This window comes from Apium graveolens, chromosome 7 (genome assembly GCF_009905375.1).
Source record: "Apium graveolens cultivar Ventura chromosome 7, ASM990537v1, whole genome shotgun sequence".
In the NCBI taxonomy this organism is placed as follows: Eukaryota; Viridiplantae; Streptophyta; class Magnoliopsida; order Apiales; family Apiaceae; genus Apium; species Apium graveolens.
The window spans coordinates 138,604,410-138,626,800 of record NC_133653.1 but is presented as its reverse complement, the minus strand read 5'-3'; the positions used below and the strand labels follow the sequence as shown (position 1 = coordinate 138,626,800).

Genomic DNA, 22,391 nt, shown 5'->3' with positions numbered 1-22,391 from the left:
CATCTGATTATTGATTATTGATTTGAAATATTTAATTTAAAAGGAGGAATCTCTTTATAATATGATTATGATTGTAACGTAATATAATCCCTCTAAAATTAAATAATATCAAGTAGTAATTGGCCAATGATACAACGGGCTTGTGTCGGTCATAGCCTTCCAACATGATAGAAAGTAGTTCTTATTTTTAAATCATTGTCGTTTCGTGCCACAGCCGAGGGCTTTGATTTCGAAGTAAGAAGTACTTGTCTATTACATAGAGATGTGTACATTGAATAAGAATCTAAAGGTCGTTACGTGCCACAGCCGTGGGCTTTTGGGGACTGATTCAATTGTACGGAATGTTGGGTTAGACTTGACTTAGAATATTGAGTTTGTCGTGCCACATCCGTGACTCAATTATTCAAGAGGCTAAAGTTTGATTAGGGAATAACATTAGATGTAATTGACAAGAGTTATCTGCCTATTGAATATTACATGGCGTTTCGTGCCACAGCCGGGGTTGTGTAATGGAATGTAGGATCCCTATTCCCACTAGCATTATGAATGCTTAATTTTTCACGTAGGGGGTTGAATAAATTAGGTAAACTAGTGGGAGCCACTTATGAATAAAGACCCGATTCATATAGTGTTTTGAAATGAAATCGAATATTTGCTAAGTGTTGTTATGTGTTTATCATTTACAGATTTACAATATATATTATGTCTTCTGCACTATCACTCAGGAGCATACTGGATGCTCACAAATTGACTGGTCCTAATTATGCTGACTGGCTTCGAAACTTGAGAATTGTTCTCAGGATTGCGAAGCTGGAATACGTGATTGACTCACCTAAGCCTACTGAACCCGCTAGCGATGCGCATAATGATGAACACGTTGTGTATCGTAAGTGGATAGATGATGCAAATGTTGCTCAATGCATCATGCTAGCTTCCATGAACATTGAGCTACAGAAGCAACATGAGCATATGGATGCTCACACTATCCTAATGCATCTACAAGAGTTGTATGATGTGGCAGGGAGGACAGCTCGATATGAGATATCGAAGGAGCTGTTCGGTTGTAGGATGTCTGAGGGATCATCTGTGAATGACCATGTACTTAAGATGATCAATTTGATTGAACGTCTTGGACAACTTGGTTTTGCCATGGATGGGGAGCTGAGCCAAGACTTGGTTTTGCAATCGCTTCCGAGTTCGTTCTCGCAGTTTGTTGTGAACTTTAACATGAATAAGTTGGATGTCAGCCTGCCTGAACTCCACAACATGTTGAAGACTGCGGAATCGAATTTTCCCTCTAAGAAGAGTTCTGTTCTTCTAATTGGTGAAAGTTCCAATCCTAAGAAAAGGAAGAGGAACTCTTCCAAGAAGAAGAAAGTAGGTGAGAAAACGCCGGTTCCACCAAAAGCTGAAGACCCCGAGAGCAAAGTTGTTTGCTTTCACTGTAACAAGGTGGGGCACTGGAAGAGGAACTGCAAGGTTTACCTTGCAGAATTGAAGAAGAAGGGTAGTGAGACTACCACTTCTGATTCAGGTATGTTCATGATAGAAATGAATATGTCATTAAATCAAATTTCTACTTGGGTATTAGATACCGCCTGTGGTTCTCAAATCTGTAATTTGTTGCAGGGACCAAGGAGAAGTAGGACTCTTGAGGAAGAGGAGGTGATTCTACTGATGGAAATGGAGCAAGAGTTGCTGCTGAAGATGTAGAATCATTTCATTTACATATGCCTACGGGCAAGACTATTGTTTGAAATAATTGTTATTTTGTTCCCTCGATTGTGAGGAATATTATTCCCATGTTAGACTTGGCTGGATTTTCATTTATTATTGAGAATAATGAATGTTCTATTCTTAGAGATAATATTCTTTATGGACGTGGTACTTTAAATAATAGTCTGTATATATGTGACATAATTTACTTCAGATTTAACAAACTAATAAAAGAAAAGGGATGATGAAAATCTCACGGTATAGTGGCATTGTAGTCTCCATTTAGTGGACATGGAGAGAGGGCTGCAGATTTGCTAGGAATGGTACACACAGATGTATGTGGACCAATGTCTACGCAAGCCATGGGTGGATTTTCATACTTCATTACTTTCATAGATGATAGATCTGGATTCGGATATGTATTTGATGAAACACAAGTCTGAGGCCTTTGAAAAGTTCAAAGAATATAAGTATGAAGTGGAGAAACAACCAAACATATTATTATAACTCTTCGATCAGATCGAGGTGGTGAATACTTTGATGGAGTGTTTCTAGATTATCTCAAAGTAAATGGTATAGTCTCCCAGTGGACTCCTCCAGATTGGTATCTGAAAGGAGAAATCGAACTTTGTTAGACATAGTTCGGTCCATGATGAGCTATGCAAATCTTCCAGTATTCCTATGGGGTTATGCATTGGAAACCTCGGCATATTTACTGAATAAGGTGCCTTCCAATATCTGTTCCTCAAACTTCGTATGAGATATGGAAAGAAAGGAAACCGAGTCTTAAACACGTTAAGATTTGGGGATGTCTAGCTTATGTCAAGTAAGTTGACCCAGACAAGCTGGAATATCGATCCGAAAATGTAGTATTGTGGGATATCCTAAAGAGACTTTAGGGTATTACTTTTGCACCGATCATCGGGTGTTTGTCTCCAGACATGCTACCTTCTTGGAAAAGGAGTTTATCCTTGAAGGAAACAGTGGGAGCAAAATTGAACTTAATGAAGTTCAAGAAGCACAAACTACTACAGATCGAGTGGAAACACCTGTTCTGGATGAACAACCTTTTGTGGAACAGCCCATTCATAGATCAGGGAGAGTGTCTCGCCAACCTGAGAGGTAATATGGCCTTGTCATTGAGAATGACAATGAGTTGTCAATCATTTGATGATGATGACCCTGTGACCTATAATGAGGCTATGAGTAGTGTTGACTCAGAGAAATGGCATAGTGCCATGAAATCCAGAATGGAATCTATGTATACGGTATACAAAAGATAGATTATAGCAGATGGCCAGGTGGAGACCTATAAGGCCAGGCTTGTGGCAAAAGAATTCAAACAAAGGCAATGGATTGACTTTGATGAAGCCTTTTACCTGTAGCCCTGTTATAATCAGTTCGGATTTTGCTTGCGAATGCTGCTTACTACGTCTATGAGATATGGCAAATAGCCAAATGGTTTTCTTTCCAAGGGAAATGAAAACCTAGTGTGTAAGCTGCTGCGAACCATATGTGGTTTAAAGCAAGCTTCTCGTAGATGGAACATCCGTTTTGATGAGACAATCAAAGAGTTTGATTTTATCAAAAACGTAGATGAACCATGCATCTACAAAAGGGTTAGTGGGAGCGTGATAACATTTCTTGTATTGTATTGAAATAGAGTTGACACACATAACAACATAGCAGACCCACTCACAAAGCTACTTTATGAAAGTCACTTTAATCGTCAAGATGGGTATTAGATACCAGAGTGATTGGCTTTAGTACAAGTGGGAGATTGAAAGGAATATGTCCTAAGTCCAATCGTGTATTAGGATTTAGGAATAACTTTTATGTAATCTGTTTTGATTTCATTGATATTAATAAAAGACTTGTTTTATTTTTATTACGGGCTTTATCTATTTAAGTGTTTAAATAAGATATGCCATAGTTTAGAGTAAAGCTTTTTATGGATTATGATGAGATCATAATAGTGAGACCTAAAAAGATGATAACTCTAAACTTAAATAGTTCCTGGTCGTAGGATTACTAACTGGTAATTAATAATCCGCAAAGATCGGTACATACTATGCTTGCTTCATTATGAAGGATGTCTGTTCTCATAGACATTTGTGTGGTGACACTATAGCTAGTATGTAGGTGCTTATTATAGAATAAGTTCATTGAACATGACTCGCCCAGCTGAACAACTGATGGAGTTCACTCACGTGTCAGCAGTTGTTCGCTTAGTGATAGTTGTACAAGTATCCTTAGACTTGAGGTCATCATAGTCATCTTGTGTACACTGAACTATGCTTTGGTTTAGTTCTTAGTCTCCAGGGACAATTATTAGGGCTCTTCTGGGTATAGGAATTTGTACATGAAGATAGTGTATGATCAATAAAGGATCTACCCCTTCCAGTGAAGGAAGCGAATGTTCAAGGCTGATCCACTTATGCTAGTTCAGGAATCTCTGGCCAGAGTAAATGAAATTAGAAAGGAGTTTCTAATTTGCATAGAACTACGCATAGTAAATGGTAAGCAAGTGATTGAATTAGATAGGCTTGACACGAGATCCATGCCTTGTATTTAATCGGAACATTGTAGGGTAGAAGGAGTTTATTGTACGGTAACTATTCACTGACAGGTTCTTGGTATTCTAAGCAGTGAATTCATATTATCCGGATAGTCGCGATATGTTGAGAAGCATCACTCACGATGTAGAATAAATGTGATTAATTAATTAATCATATTTAATAAATTAGAGAATTTATATAAATAATGATAAAATAGTTTTATTATTATTTATTTCTACTACCGGCTTAATATTGAACCTACAGGGTCACACCATAAAAAGAGAATGATTTTATGGTGGAGGAATTAATTAATAATGGCTAATAATTATTTATTTGTGAAATAAATAATTAATTGGCAAATTTAATAAATTGATTAAATGAGATTTAATTGATTATAAATTAATTAAGAAAAGTTCTTAATATTATTAATTAAGGATTTAATTTTTAGAAATTAAATCAAGAGAGAGAATTATTTCTAAAGTGTTTAGAAAAAGGATTAATAATTAAAAGGTGTTTTAATTATTAATGAGAATAATAAATGGGATAATAATAATATTATTTATGGGAAAATTTCAGCTGGAAATTTTACCTATAAATACACTATTATAGACCCTATTTTATTCTAACCCCATCGAAACCCGAAAACCCAAAAAGTTTGGAAAACCCAATTCTCTCCACCTCCTTCCTCCTCCTAAAAGTCGTTTTCTTGGTGGATACCGGTGGAGTGCTTCACACTTGAGGAGCAACTGCTAAGGATCTCTGATCGTTATCTCCGAATTATTTTAAAAGGTTAGATTCGATCCCTTGAATTTTTATTCATGATTTATATGCTTTTATTTGGATTTTGTATGTGTAAAAGTGTTTTACCATGACCCCGCTGCGTTAAAAATCCAACACCTCGTACATACGAAGAGGCAGCACAAGACAAAGATGCAGATCTTTGGCAAAAGGCGATGGAATCTGAGATAGAATCAATGTATTCTAATCAGGTCTGGGAGCTCGTGGAAGCACCCAAAGGTATAAAACCTATTGGATGTAAGTGGATCTACAAGAAAAAGAGGGGATTAGATAAAGAGGGGATTAGATAAAAAGGTGAAAGCCTGGAAAGCAAGACTTGTTGTGAAAGGGTATACTCAGAAAGAAGGTATCGATTATGAGGAAACCTTTTCACCGGTAGTCATGCTTAAGTCAATCCGTATTCTTTTATCTATAGCAGCTCATCTCGATTATGAGATTTGGCAAATGGATGTCAAGACAGCTTTTCTTAATGGAAGTCTTGAAGAAACCATCTATATGCAGCAACTAAAAGGATTCATTAAGGAAGGCCAAGAGCATCTGGTATGTAAGCTTAAGAGGTCTATTTATGGACTTAAACAAGCTTCTAGAGATTGGAATATTCATTTTGATCAGGCAGTCCAGTCATATGGATTTGATCAAAGTCCAAGCGAATCGTGCGTGTATAAGAGAAGTGAAGGTAATGCAGTGGTTTTTCTAGTATTATATGTAGATGATATTTTACTCATTGGAAACAATGTTGAGATGTTGTCATCAGTAAAGGCATGGTTGTTCAAACAATTTGACATGAAGGACTTAGGTGAAGCGGCATACATCCTTGGGATCAAAGTTATAAGGGATCGCAAGAAAAGGATGTTGGCTTTATCTCAAGAGCCCGACATTGATGAAGTATTAGCTCGTTTTAACATGCAGAACTCCAAGAAAGGTTTTCTACATTTTAAGCATGGAGTTGCTCTATCTAAGAAGCAGTGTCCTTCGACACATAAGGATATAGAGAGCATGAAAGCAGTTCCTTATGCTTCAGCATGTGGAAGCTTAATGTATGCTATGTTATGTACGAGGCCTGACATCTGCTTTGCTGTAGGCATGGTTAGTAGATATTAGTCGAACCCAGGTCACGAACATTGGAGTGCAGTAAAAACTATACTCAAGTACCTGAGAAGGACTAAGGAGTATATGTTAATTTACAAGGCCTCAGATCTATTTCCTTTGGGATATACTGATTCAGATTTCCAATCAGATAGGGATAAGAGGAAATCAACCTCGGGATATGTTTTTACTTTGGGAGGTGGAGCCGTTATATGGAGGAGTGTAAAGCAGAAATGCATTGCAGACTCCACCATGGAGGCCGAGTACGTGGCGGCCTCTGAGGCTGCCAAGGAGGCTGTATGGTTCAGGAACTTCCTTTTGGACTTAGATATGGTACCTAATTTTCCTAGGAGCTTGACGGTGTACTGTGATAACACTGGTGCTGTGGCAAATTCAAAGGAACCGCGAGACCACAAAGCAGCTAAACATATTGAACGTAAGTATCATCTCATACGAGGAATCGTAAAGCGAGGGGATATAGTTGTGGCTCACATATCATCAGAAGACAACCGAGCAGATCCTTTCACAAAGAGCTTGCCAACCAAGGTTTTTGACAAGCATGTGGAAGCGATAGGAGTCAGATGGATGGACACATAGATTTTTATGTAATAGTGGATTAAATAAACACTGATGTACACATAGAATATTTTGAGTATAAGTGGGAGATTGTTAGTGTATACTGAAAATATTTATTTGAAGTATGTACATTTATTTCTGGCCAGTTTATTTGAGAATCATTTGAATGTTTACATGTTGTCTAATATTATATATTGTGAACAATCTAGTATCAAATGGGATACAGAATATTAGATTGTTAAATACGGTTATATAATATAATAAGGTTCACAGCACAGGTGGTGTTGGACAATCCACTAGTATGGTTGTAGTATTATTTAAATTAGTTTATATTGACTAATAAATAATACTAGTATACTTTGTGTATATTGAACATGATCAAATTTAGAATTGTTCCCTTAATACTGATTAAGAAGGAGAACTAAGATTCTATGTTATTATTAATGCTTAGGTTCTTAATCCGGAAATAGTAATTGACACGTGTATATTATTTACATGCTTTGATTTATATATGAAATAATTCTTTAGAATTATATCATTATATTTTGGGTGATGGAATTATATACATGGTGGATATTATTTATTGAAGGAATCCATGTCCTGATAATATTCGGGTTAATGATGTCCCCTTGAAAGCTCAAAAAGATTTAATTATGTGAAACCCTGCAGGTGGAATTTATTCTGGCATAATTAAATAAAGGTTGAGTGGATGATCAAGGATAAAAGATATTAATTAAATAAATTATCAGTAATTTATTTAATTAATGGACATATGATATTTTAAACATGGGGAATTTAATAAGCAAATAATATTGGAACCGAATTAATTAAATTACGGTATTAGGAAAGGTAGTGCAAATATTAATTCTTTAGTGGATTGAATTAATATTTAATTACATTGGGCTAGGCTCAAGATGTAATTAGAAGGCCCAACCTAATTATCCATGGTCCCTATTGTAGCCTATATATATTCTTATTCTCTTCTTGCTTGGAATTGTATGAAAATATATTGTAGCCACCAAGGAGCAAGAAGAGAGGATAACTTGAGAAGACGGAGGCCACACTTCGCTCAAGGGAATTTGGGAATACAATAGAAGAGCGTGGAATCAACCATTAACAAGGTAATCCTCTTTTCGTAATCTTTATCGTAAAACGTAGTAACACCCTAAGTCCGTGATTACCAACAGGAGGTATTTTGAGTCATGATGTGTTTAGCGTTCATTCCACTTGTGATTGTTTTGGCGAAGAATAGGATATGGTTTTTGATCTAGTGTTGGGAGTATTTCTGATAAGCAAAGCACACACTCAAGCTTCTGTGCTTGTAAGTTAGTGCATTAGATTTAGTCGAGCTCTGTTTAGACCTATTGCATTCTTAGAGGCATGGGCTTATTGATTTGTTTATGGTTATTCCGAGGGGATCTTTACATAGTCATGTATTTGCAATCATTCATTTAGTTGCATTCATTCATGTATTGTCGAGTCTGTTTATACTTGAGGACAAGCATCAATTTAAGTTTGGGGGTGTGATAAATGGATTTTATATCCATTTAGAATGCTTTATAATGTCTTAAGTTGATGTTTTGACCTCAAGTATGTGGCATTGTTATTGCATTTTATGTTAAGTATGTGCAGGGCTTTAGTTGGAGTTAGGAATGGACTTCTATATGCTTTTATGTTGATAAGAGATCGGGAACTGAAGTGCGATCGCTTGCGAGAAGATCAAAATGAGAAACGAGAAACAAGAATTCTGAAGGAATTTTTCCAGAAGCCAAGCGCGCCCGCGCATGACAAGATCGCGCCCGCGCCCAAGTTTCCAGGAGCAGAGCGCGCCCGCGCCTGAACTAAGCACGCCTGCGCTAGGTCGAGTTGGCAGAATCCTGTTTCTAGTACGTTTTGGATATTCTGAGCAGCCAAGTCAACCAGGAGCATATAAATAAAGAAAAGGAGACGAATTTAATAAGAGGGAACAAGGAGAGAACTCTGGAAATCAAGAACCACACAAGAAGGCTAAGAAGAAGAAGATTTAGTTCCATATTGTCCTTTTGTATTCTTCTAATCAGGAAATACTTTGGATGCTTATTTCATATTTATTTTATAAATCTTGATACTTTATTATTCTCTTGTAGTATTCAGAACCTTTTTACTACCATGTTTTCATTGGAACCCATGATAACGAGACATTCGATTATGAACAAATCGTTATCGTGGGATTTTAGCGGATTTATCTATGGAGTTTAGTAGTTGATTGCCTTTAAATTTTCAATGTGTGATGAATTATTGATATCCTAGTATGGTTGTGCTTAATCTTCTTGGATGCGTAGCTAACATCTAAGTTGTTTGTTAATCTCTATTGAATGCGAAAGTGGACATATGGGTTTAGAACTTGTCATGCTAGCATAGGTTTATGGATGTTTTAACATGCATGATTCGTAGTGTAATTTTAACCATCTTAGGCTGCCCTATATGATCTCAATAGATAACTTGCTCTTAAACCGTTATGTTTTCAAATATTATAGACATATAAGGTCTAAACATAATTGGTGTATGCCTAGCTTCTATCTGAATTATGGATGCTGAGTAGTAGGGTACACGTATATCGAAAGATAGAGTGTACTAATTTCATGTTATCTGATTAGTTATCATAACCGTCACATACTATAATTAAAGGCATAAACTCAGAACGAAGTATTTAATGAAGTTAGAATCTCATGTTTTATTTCATATAAGTAACTTGATTTTTAATCTCGTAGTTAATTCATTCTAGCATAATTACCTTAGATAATCAAACACAAATTGTTACTTTTCTTAGCAGTGAATAATAATCATACATTCTTGCATAAGTACACATTCTGAATTAAACCAATCTCTGTGGGAATGAACCTAACTTAATCTTATACTACTTGTGATCGCGTACGCTTGTGTGTTTTAGTGCGAACAGTTACATGAAGTTGTCCAACAGCAAATCACTAGTAATAATGACATAAGGGTCAAACTAGATCAACTCCATCAGGCTAGATATAAACCATCTGCTCTTTTGATGGAAGGAATTATGGAAGTTGTACAAGCTACATTTGGCACTTCTCCATCCTCAGCATCTCAACAATCACTGTCAACATCCACAAACTTGCAAATTCAAGCTCTCCAATCTCAAATCTCCATTGTGCAGTCAACAAATGAGTCATTGACAACTGAAGTATCACAACTCACAGCTATGTTCCAAAGTCAACAGGATGATATCCAAATCTTGGTGGACTCCCATAAGCATCTACAAATGCAAAATTCAGTCTCATTGGGAGCTATCATGGGTGCACTCAACATTCCATTTCCTGCACTTCTAGATATTGTTAGGCCTGAAATCCCCTCACCTCACATCTTGCCTGCTAACAAGACTAAGGGGGAGATTGAGGCTAGGTTATTAAGATCATATGTCCAAGCATCTGTTCAAGCTCCTCAAAATCAAGTTGTTCAAGCTGTTCAAGCTGTTCAAAAAGGAAAACCCAAAGAAGTTGATGTTGGAATGGAGAGGCTTATAAAAGCAGCTGAGGGACCTAGTCTAAGAAAGGAATTTGATGAATTGCTAAAGGCTCACAGGGCTTCTCTCGACAACAACGTCATCACCTACAAGAGGGATTTGGACAAGACTATAAATTTCATAAGGGTTATTTTGATAACCAAGGATAACTTTTAGGAAAGAAGAATTATGGTCAACATCAATGATTTAGGTGTGGATAGATGTATGCAGGTGTCCCTTAATTTTCTCACATCAAGAAGGGCATCTGAGTTGGACATATTCATTGACAAAGTCAATAAAGTGATTAATGATGGCACTCTATTGCTTAAGGAACTACAAAAAGCTCAAGAAGCTGCTTTTCCAGAAGCATGTCTCCATCCAAGTAAGGGAGTGGCATACATCTGTCCATCCACCAAACAACTCAAAAACTTTCAAATTCCTAGACACTGTGTCATGGCACACAAAAAGCTAATAACGTCTTTGGAAACTGAGTTGAAGACTAAAAAGAACAAGACTTATGAAGATGAGGAGATGATTAAGATTTTGGGGAGAAATCTGAGAAATCCTGAAGCCAAGTTGCCCAAAATACAAATCAATAAGGATGACTTGGATGATGATGAGCAGAAGAAAGATGATCAAAAACCTTTTGGCTCAAATCCAATTCAATCCTATAAGGCAACTGGCAGCAAAGATGAAGACAAGAAAATGGATGCTAAGAAGAAGGGTGATGAGAGAAGAAAGAATAAGAAGGAAGATGGTGCAGGAACCAAGAAAAATGTCCAATCAATCCAAATCCAACATGCTCAAGCCACTAAACCTACAAGCTCAAACATTAAACTATCTTTGACCTATAAGCCTAAGCTTCTGTATAAAAAAGCTACAAACACCCTACTCAAAATACCAATCACTTCTAGCCCAACCACTCTGAAGAAAATATCAAACCTACCTTCATTTAAGCCACCAATCAAAACTCATTACAAGACTGTTATGAGAAAACCAACTAAACTATAAGTTGAAGAAAGGGCTATCTGGAATTGCTTTAATCAGACTGATTTTCTACTATTAAACTGGTGCATTACATATGATAACTACCTTCAACAATTAGCTGAAGAAATAGTCAAAGTCTGGGTTATATCTTACACATAAGTCAGAATATATTACCAGGATGCTACCTTTACTCTACTTGGAAGTAACTTAATGGATACACTTTTAACCACATAATTCAAATGAGTGATTAGCTTGATGAAGGATAAGGACACAATTACAAGGGCTTGGAAGGTTTTGTTGTGTGTATGAGTGAGAGAAAGGGATGAAAGAAATGCAAAAGCAAAGGCTGAAAAGGAAGAAAAAGAGAGAAAGTATGCAGAAGAAATTGCCATGTTTGAACGAAGATCAAATGAGCTCAAAGCAAAGGGGATGAGCAGAATTTCAAAAGATGGACATTTTCTGAATATCAAGATTGGCAGTTACTCAAGATTCAGAGTTAATTACCTCAATGGATACAAATTGGATGTTTGGCTCAAACTGTTAGAAGCCTTAAGAGGGACTCAAATTATTGAAGAGCTCAATGTACTTATAAATCTCAAAGATCTCATCAGGAAGGAACCAGGATATGAGGATTTCACCTAATTTTAGTTCTATTGAATATATGTAATTGCTCATTATAAATGTTGAAAATTATCGAATATGTCAATTTTTGTACATTTTATTGTCTCATTGTAACTTGGGGTTAGACTTTTTAACAGGCATGAATTTGTGATAAGCAATCTTCTCACAAATTGGGGGAGATTGTTGTGCAAGATATGCATGTACTATAACAAGACTAAGTCATATTGACAACCCTAAGATTCAGTTGTATGGTAGTCTAAATCTGTATTTTGTATTGTATTACTTGAGTCTGTAAAAATATTAAAGATCATATTGGAGTATTTTTTTATAAACAGTCTCAAGCCTGAGAATAAACTATGGACGAAGGTCAACAAGATCATGCCTCAGAGAAAAGGTAAAGAAGCTTGCAGTTGAATAAATCTGTTTTAGTAAAAATATTCTAAGTCAATATATCTACAAGTCATATATTCGAGGACTCCATAATGACTTATCGAGAAGTCCAAAATAGCCAAAAGAGAAGTCCCAGAGATATCGACAAGTCAATCTCTTATTCGAGATCTTATAGATATCTACAAGTCAAAATGTATATAGAGATCTCTGAGATATCGACAAACCATTTTGCATATAGAGGACTCGGAGATATCGACAAGTTAAAATGCCTATAGAGATATCGACAAGTCAATTCTACATGCAGAGCTTTGGAGACCTCGACAAGCTGTTAGAGCAAAAACACACGCTAATATTCACGCAGGTATACGCGTTCGCAAGTAATATAGAATACTTTCTAGTTCGTTCCCACAGAGACTCAGACTAATTTATTGTCTAATTAAACTCACTCACCAATGTATGATTACTTCCCAATGTTAAGACACTAACACTTAGAATTGTTGACTAAATATTAACTACAATTATCTACTTAATTAATCATTTAATTAACACTTCAAATTATCAATAATAAAACACTCATGAGATCACAACTTCATTACTACTTCCTTCAATAGTCATTGTTATTACCTTTAGCATGTGACAGTGATGATATTAATCGAATAACATAAAACTGATAAAAGCCAACTTTCATTGTACTAATACCATTCTACCAACATCCACAATCAAGATAGAAGTTGAATAGTCATCAATTATGTTGAGTTCCTATATGTCTACAGAAATTGACAACACAACGATTTAAGCACAAGTTATTCCTTTTGATTACATAGGGCAAATAAAATTGTTAGAGTTACCCACTAATCATGCACAACGTACATGAACCTATGCTAGCATGGCAAGTTCTAAATCTCAAGATCCACTGTCGCTTCACAAGAGATTAACACCCTATCTTATATGTTCGCGACGCACATAAGACGAATACGCACAACCAAAACTAGATATCATACAATCATCACACACTAAAGTATTAAACAATTAACTAAAGAATTCCATAATAAATCCGTTGCAACCCCATGATCACGATTAGCCCATAATAGCACTTATCGTCATCATGGGTTCATATGAAATCATGATAAATAAACACAAGAAAATATAACTAAACTAATTATATTAAATCAGAGTACGTCACAAGAGTAAATAGGTTCAAGGTAAGAAAACTAGCATCCAACGTTACAACGAAACAAGAATCACAAGAAAATATGCTTCTTCTTCGTTACTGTGCACTAAACGGTCTTCTTCCTTATCTCCTTCGCTCCTTGCATAATACCACGATCCTCCCTTGAAAACGTCTCCAAATCTACTTAAATAATAATCCCATAAAACTCAGATTACATAGAAGTGGAAGCCAAACAGAAATAGAAGTCCTAAAATAAACTATTTTTCCCCCGACCCTGCGCGGCCGCTCAGCATAGCTGAGCGGGCGCTCAGGACCCTTCTGGAAAATTCCTGAGTTCGCTTCATTCCTCCGCCGTAATCTGCCCATTTTTTCCCTCTCTCAATGATGAACACATGCCAAGGCTTATTCTTGATGATTACTCCCCCGAAATGCAACTAATACCCTGAAATGCATAAACACTAGAAAAACGCATCAAATACACAAAATACTTGATTTCAAGACACCAATTTAAGCCATTTTAAGACGTTCTAAGTGGTATAAAATGCCACTTATCACACCCCCAAACTTAAATCGATGCTTGTCCTCAAGCGTCACAGACTCAAAACAAATAAAAAACATGCATGAATGCAATCTATATGAAATTGCAACGATCCCCCTTACTACGCATAAACCAACCAAATTGCAACATCTCAACAAATGCAGTTAGACAACTAAAGATCAATAAACTCATGCCAACAGACATACAGCCAGAAACGTGGTGTGTGCAAATGCTTAACAGATATGCTTCGGAACTAGACCAATTATTATGACTCGACTATCCTCAAGGCAATCACATGATCATACAAAGAATAAAAATTCTAGGCACAAAGTGATATACAACACTACAAGAATTCTGGAGCTTATTACGGAATCATGCTTTTTATTCACAACACAAATGCTTATTTGACCGTGCAATGAGTGAGGTCCACAATAGACTTATACAATGGTATCCATGTAACGAGCGTTAGGTTAGCGGATCCCGGACTCTAAAAGCCTTAGGTCACTAGGCACAAAGTCCCCTAAGAACTTAATAACTCGAATACCAAAGAGCCCACTCTTGATCAATTATGCATAAACACCACAAATTTTTATTTATTTTTTTTTTAAAAAATTTCTGAGCAAGTGCGTTTTGCTCCATCTTGCTCAACCCTAGACTACTCGCACAACATGCGAGCCGGCTACTAGCCATTTGACGCCTAGCCACAACTAGCAACAAATTCCATTTTTTTACTCTAATTTTTTTTTCTTTTTTTCATGCCTTTATCACTAAGAGCCTATTATCGAATTCTAAGCATAATAAATAGATTGACCTCGAAAACAATCAAATCATAACAACAATCTAGCCCTTACGCATTCTCTAAGACTTAGTGGAATTACAAGTGCTTCTAGCATGCATATCGACCTACACGACTTAATATCACTTTAATGCTATCACTACACTCGTATCAATATCACAATTCAGTCGATAAATCATCGCAAAAGGGATCATGGTAAATGCATGAGCTACATGACATGATAAACCATTAAAGCTATATAAAAAAAACTATATGGCATAAATTATACAACTATATGAACTAAACTAACATGAATATGCAGCTATATGACACACACACAGTATTTCTTAACTACCACCCCCAATCTTAAAATCTTCACTGTCCTCAGTGAAGGTAGCAGAAAGGAACACAGGGTATACCTACTCGGAGTCATCATCATCATCATCCTCAGTGGGTGGAGTATCAGGCGGCGGGTATGCAGAGTCCTCACCAAAAACTGGCCACTGGATATCAGCTCCAAGGCCCCGAAAAGCAGTCCCTAACACAAGGGTGAGCTCCTGAGCAAACCTGCTCTGTGTCTCGTACATGGCATCCATCCACCGTGAAAGCCTCCTATACTGGGTATCAGCCATCCCAGCACCCTTCTGAGCTCTCGAAGAACCAGCCTCATCACGCCCAGGCCTAGCCATAGTAGCACCTCGTGCTGGACGCCCTCCTGGAAGACGATAACCCATGCTCCTCAGGCTCACCACCGGTCCACTCCTACATCCCATTCAGAGTTCCAGAATCAATCGGAGCTGCCGGCAACTGCAACTGCTCATGAGCCGGCCAGTTCACTCCTACTGCTCGGCACAGCTTCGTAACCGTGGATGCATAAGGGATGTTCATATGCTTAGCTCCCCTCAAAAACTTCAGAATTCCTTGGTAGATAAACTCACCAAGGTCCACATAGTACTCCTCATGAAGAATTCCCCACAACAACTGTGCTCTTTCAACTGTGACCTCGTGTGCATACGAAGAAGGCAAAATATTAGCACAAATAAATGCATTCCATGCACGGGCATACCTGTTCATAGCGATCGCCGGGAAGTGACGATACTCATTAGTGCCGGTCTTGAAGGTCCACACTGTGCCCGACCTACATAGAGTCGCACAAATCAAATCCAAGTCAAAATCCTCAGCAGTCTTCTCATTCCAGTTCTCCTCCTCGGGCTTCCTCGCTCGCTGTCCAATCACTTGGCGAATCGCCGCAGGGTGATAATCAACCGTCAACCCTCGGACCACAGAAAACCCATTCTTTTCGGCCTTCGCGTTCGCATAGAACTCGCGAACCACGCTCATCGGTACTGCTTCGGGCGACTCACAAAAAGCTATCCACCCCTTTTCTGCAATCATGGGTAGCAACTCACCATCCCTCCCCGATGGTAAAAACCCTCTCTCCTTCAGAATCGGCTTCCCCAAAAGCCTAGTGTACTCCTCCTCCGCAGCTCTGTCAGTCAACCGAGGTCTTGCAGCAGTACCCCTTGATGAATCAGCCAGTAGGGACTGTGCTGCTGCTATCGATAGTGCGTGCTCTCTTGGGTGCCATTGATTCTCCAATAAAAGTGTTTAAGAACTGAGTTTTGATGCTTGGGAGAGAGTTTAAGTGTAGGAAGTTTGTGGGAGATATGTAGGATATGTGTATGTATATATAGGGTGTGGAATAGGTTAAATTAGATTAGGGTTTGCGGATTAAGGGTTAAAATGATGGGGTAGTGGGAACAAATCGTGGGTTTATGGGCTACAATTGGTTTTTTTTTTTCTGAACTTAAAAAAAATTTCTGGCAGTCGACCCCTGAGCGGTCGCTCAGCAAAGCTGAGCGGGCGCTCAGGGGGTCACTAGAAAAAAAAAAATTCAGCCCCGATTTTCTGATTTTTTTTGTGTTTTTGGATAGGTTGTTAACTTCTAAGGGTTCCTGTAACAACAATTCATGGGTTGCCTCCCACGCAGCGCTTCTTTTTCGTCATTAGCTTGACGTTGCGTACCCTTCTCAAGTAGTCAACAAAATGGCGCTAGCCACTTCTCAGTTTGCCATGTCCCCATAGTAGTGCTTCAAACGCAGACCGTTAATCTTGAATGCTTAGTCCGGATCATTCTCAAAAATTTCCACCGCTCCATGTGGAAACACAGTTTTGATAATAAAAGGTCCAGACCACCTCGATTTCAACTTCCCAGGAAAAAGTCGGAGCCGAGAGTTGAATAAGAGAAATTGTTGCCCCGGCGCAAATAACTTAGGATGTAGCTTCCTATCGTGCCACCTCTTCACCTTTTCCTTATACATTTTGTTATTCTCGTACGCTTGAAGTCGAAATTCATCAAGTTCATTAAGCTGAAGCATTCTTTTCTTATCAGCTGCGTCTAAATCCAGGTTCAACTTTTTCAATGCCCAGTAGGCCTTATGCTCAAGCTCCGCAGGTAGATGACATCCCTTACCGTACACCAACTGAAACGGGGACATACCAAGTGGAGTTTTGTATGATGTTCTGTAAGCCCAAACAGCTTCATCGAGCTTTAAAGACCAATCCTTCCTTGACGGACAAACAACCTTCTCTAGAATGCGCTTTATCTCTCTGTTAGACACTTCCGCTTGACCATTTGTTTGCGGATGATAGGCAGTAGCCACTCGATGATTCACATTATAACGCTGCATCATAGAAGTGAACTTACGGTTGCAAAAATGCGACCCTTCATCACTTATGATTACCCGAGGTGTTCCAAACCTTGTGAAAATTTGCTTATGAAGAAAATTTAACACTGCCTTTGCATCATTTGTCGGTAAAGTTTTAACTTCTACCCATTTTGAGACATAATCGACTGCCAGCAAGATGTACTGATTATTGCAAGATGAGATAAAAGGCCCCATGAAATCGATTCCCCAAACATCAAAAACCTCGACTTCAAGCATCACATTTAATGGCATCTCATCCTTTCTTGTCAAATTTCCCACTATTTGTCAACGATCACACCTTAAAACAAACTGGTGAGCATCCTTGAACAAAGTGGGCCAAAAAAAACCTGCTTGCAGAATACGAGCTGTCGTCTTCTCACCACCATAGTGTCCTCCATAAACCATGGAGTGGCAGTCTCGTAATATCCCCTCCGTCTCACAAAACGGGATACATCTCCTGATGATCTGGTCAGCTCCCTGTCTAAACAAATATGGTTCATCCCACATATACCACTTCACCTCATGCAGAAACTTCTTCTTTTGAGCGGAGGTCAAATTAGGAGGCATTACATTGCTGACGAGATAGTTTACAATATCTGCAAACCATGGTTCTTCCTCCTGAACTACAAACAACTGCTCATCCGGAAAAGATTCATTGATTAGTGTCCTATCTTGTGAAGTAGAATCGGGATTCTCCAACCTAGAGAGATGGTCAGCTACTTGATTCTCGGTACCTTTTCTATCCTTGATCTCTAACTCAAATTCCTGAAGTAAAAGCACCCAACGAATGAGTCTCGGCTTCGAATCCTTCTTGGAAACCAGATAGCGAATAGCCGCATGATTAGTGAATACTGTTACTTTTGTACCAAGTAGATACGATCGAAATTTCTCGAAACCAAAGACTATAGCCAATAGCTCCTTCTCAGTAGTGGTGTAGTTCATTTGGGCCCCATTTAAAGTCTTACTCGCATAGTAAATCACATGGAAGAGATTTTTCTTGTGCTGTCCCAGAACTGTACCTACCGCATAATCACTCGCATCACATATCATCTCAAATGGTTCTTTCCAATCTGGTGCTGTAATAACTGGTGCAGTGATCAAACTCTTCTTGAGAGTCTCGAATGCTGCCAAACATTCCTCATCAAATTTGAAAGGCACATCTTTCTCAAGCAAATTGCACAACGGCTTAGATATCTTTGAAAAGTCCTTGATGAATCGCCGATAAAAACCCGCATGACCAAGAAAACTACGGATTCCTTTCACAGAATTAGGTGGTGGAAGATTTTCAATGACTCCCACATTGGCCTTGTCCACCTCCAGACCCTTGTTAGAGACCTTATGCCCAAGAATAATGCCTTCACGCACCATAAAATGACATTTCTCCCAATTGAGCACCAAATTAGTTTCCACACACCTTTTGAGTACGGTGCGCAGATTATTCAAACATTCATCATATGAATGTCCAAAGACGGAGAAGTCGTCCATGAACACTTCGACATTATTTCCAATCATGTCAGAGAATATAGCCATCATACATCTCTGAAAAGTGGTCGGGGCGCCACATAACCCAAACGAAACTCTGTGAAAAGCAAACGTGCCAAATGGACAAGTGAAGGTAGTCTTTTCCTGATCCTCTGGTGCAATACAAATCTGATTATACCCTGAATAACCTTCCAGAAGACAAAAATACTCATGACCCGCCAACCTGTCAAGCATCTGATCAATAAATGGAAGAGGGAAGTGATCCTTCCTTGTGGCTTTGTTCAATTTCCTATAATCCATGCATACTCTCCATCCTGTAACTGTTCGAGTGGGGATGAGCTCATTCTTTTCATTTGCTACCACAGTGATACCTCCTTTCTTAGGTACACATTGTACGGGGATTACCCACGAGCTGTCAGAAATAGGATAAATGATGCCTGCATCCAGCCATTTCAGAATTTCTTTCTTCACCACCTCCTTCATGATAGGATTCAGTCTTCACTGCTGTTCCACAGTCGACTTACTACCTTCCTCTAGCAGAATTTTATGCATACAATATGAAGGACTTATCCCCTTGATGTCTGCTATGGTCCATCCAATAGCCGATTTGAATTCTCTCAAAATCCTTAAGAGCTTGTCTTCCTCACTACCTGAAAGGTCAGATGAAATAATAACAGGTAAAGTAGATGCATCACCTAAAAAAGCATACCTCAAGTGTTCAGGTAATGGCTTGAGCTCCAAGGCAGGTGCTTCCTCTATTGATGGTTTGAGCTTTCCTTCAGCATTCTTGAGGTCAGAAGTACCGAGAGATTCAAATGGCATGTTCAGCTTTCGCTTCCAGGGAGAAGCGTTCAGATATTGTAATTGCTCGTTGCCATCTTCATCATCGCTGTCAAAATCCCCCACTAAGGCCTTTTCCAATGCATCAGACATTAGCATGCGATCGAGTTCCGAAGTAACCGCAGAATCAATCACATCCACTTTAAAGCACTCCTCATCTTCTGTAGGGAATTTCATTGCCTTGAATACGTTGAAGGTCACATCCTGATCTTGTACCCGCATAGTAAGTTCACCTTTTTGTACATCTATCAAGGTACGACCAGTAGCCAAGAAAGGTCTTCCCAAGATTATGGGAATCTTCTTATCTTCCTCAAAATCCAGAATAACAAAATCTGCAGGAAAGAAGAGCTTATCCACCTTGACGAGCACATCCTCCACTATGCCCCTTGGGTAAGTAATGGAATGATCAGCCAATTATAGAGACATGTATGTTGGTTTTGGATCAGGCAGATCCAGCTTTTTAAAGATCGACAACGGCATCAGATTAATGCTTGCTCCCAAATCACAAAGGCACTTGTCAAAAGTCAAATTTCCAATGGTGCAAGGAATGGTGAAGCTACCTGGATCTTTCAGTTTCGGTGGTAACTTTTGCTGCAGAACAGCGCTGCATTCTTCCGTGAGAGCAACAGTTTCAAGGTCATCCAGTTTCACCTTCCTTGAAAGAATACTCTTCATAAACTTCGCATAACTAGGCATTTGCTCCAGAGCCTCAGCAAAAGGTATATTGATGTGAAGTTTCTTGAACACCTCCAGAAACTTACCGAACTGTCTATCCAGCCTTTGTTGCTGCAATCTCTTAGGAAAAGGTGGTGGAGGATAGAGCTGTTTCTCCCCTGTATTAGCCTCAGGCAGAGTGTGTTCAACAGTAGTCTTCCTTGGTTCCGCCGCTTTCTCCTTTTGCTTAGCTTCTTCATCTCTAATTTCAGCTTCTCCTTCTTTTGCCTTTTCAGCATCAGCAACTTTTCCAGACCTTAAGGTAATAGCCTTGACTTGCTCTTTAGCTTCCTTCCTGCCTGGTACTTCCGTGTCACTGGGAAGAGTGCCAGGTTGACGATTGAGCACTGCATTGGCTAATTGACCGATTTGATTTTCCAAGGTTTTGATAGAAACCGCCTGACTCTTGCATAACAGCTTAAGTTCCTCAAAATCAGTACTAGTAGGTGCAGCTGTACTTCCCTGTTGAGGATATGATTGCCTTGTAGCATACTGTTGTGGTTGCTGGAATCCAAGTGGGTTAAACTGTTTACTCACTCCTTGCTAATATGGTGGCTGAATAGCATTCTGATTATTCCCCCAGCTGAAATTTGGATGATTTCTGTTATTAGAATGATAGGTCGCTGGCACAGGCTGCTGTTATCGCTGATAATTATTCACATACTGAACAGATTCGTTGACAAGAGAACACTAATCCGTAGTATGAGAACCTGCACAAAGCTCACAAACCATAGCTATTTGATTAACTCCATATGTAGCCAGAGAATCAACCTTCATTGATAGCGCTTGAAGCTGGGCTGCAATAGCGGTGGCTGCATCAACTTTCAGAATACTTGCTACCTTACCTGACGTCATCCTCTGAGTTGGGTTTTGATGCTCATTTGCAGCCATAGTCTCTATAAGATTATACGCCTCAGTATAGCTTTTAGCCCATAAGGCGCCTCCAGCTGCTACATCGAGCATGGGCCGAGATTGGGCCCCCAAACCATTATAGAAACCAGTGATCACCATCCAATCAGGCATTCCATGATGTGGACATTTTCTCAACATTTCCTTGTAGTGTTCCCAAGCCTCGCACATAGATTCTGTAGGTTGCTGCGCAAACTGAGTAAGAGCACTCCTCATAGCAGCAGTCTTTGCCATCGGATAAAACTTCACCAGAAACTTTTGCGCAAGATCTTGCCACGTAGTGATGGACCCAGCTGGTTCAGAATGTAACCAGTCTTTAGCCTTGTCCCTCAGTGAGAATGGGAAAAGCCTCAACTTGATAGCCTCATCAGTCACGCCATTATACTTAAAAGTGCTGCAGATCTCAACAAAATTCCTTATGTGCATGTTGGGGTCTTCAGTCGCCGCTCCTCCAAAAGAAACAGAATTTTGCACCATCTGAATAGTGCCCGGCTTGATTTCAAAGGTGTTAGCTTGAATAGCCGGATGAAGAATGCTTGACTGAATGTCGTCAATTTTTGGCCGAGAAAAATTAATAAGAGCTGGATCAGCTTGAACAATACGATCACCCATGTTTACTGGTTCTTTCCGCTCAGTTCCTGAATCCGAATCTTCAAAATCTAACTTCTCCGGAATATCAAGAACTTCGTCTGTCTCCTTAGCTGTATCTAAAGTCCTCTTGCGAGTACGAGAACGAGTTTGCATAAACGCTTGCTAAAGTACCTGAAACACAACCGGAAACAGTAAGTAACTACTACGTCCTAATCACTGAGTCCTAATGACCAATGATGGTAAGTACATAAACTAAACAAATACGCCGAGTCCCCGGCAGCGGCGCCAAAAACTTGTTAGAGCGAAAACACACGCTAATATTCACGCAAGTATACGCGTTCGCAAGTAATATAGAATACTTTCTAGTTCGTTCCCACAGAGACTCAGACTAATTTATTGTCTAATTAAACTCACTCACCA

At 38.8% G+C, this 22,391-nt stretch overlaps 1 non-coding gene across 1 annotated transcript; it reads left to right on the top strand.

The window, feature by feature from the left end:
• The first annotated feature begins 21,492 nt into the window (after positions 1 to 21,492).
• Positions 21,493 to 21,599, top strand: LOC141675827 (small nucleolar RNA R71). The gene has a single exon (XR_012556459.1). It is a non-coding gene; the product is annotated as a small nucleolar RNA R71 (small nucleolar RNA).
• The last annotated feature ends 792 nt before the right edge of the window (positions 21,600 to 22,391 follow it).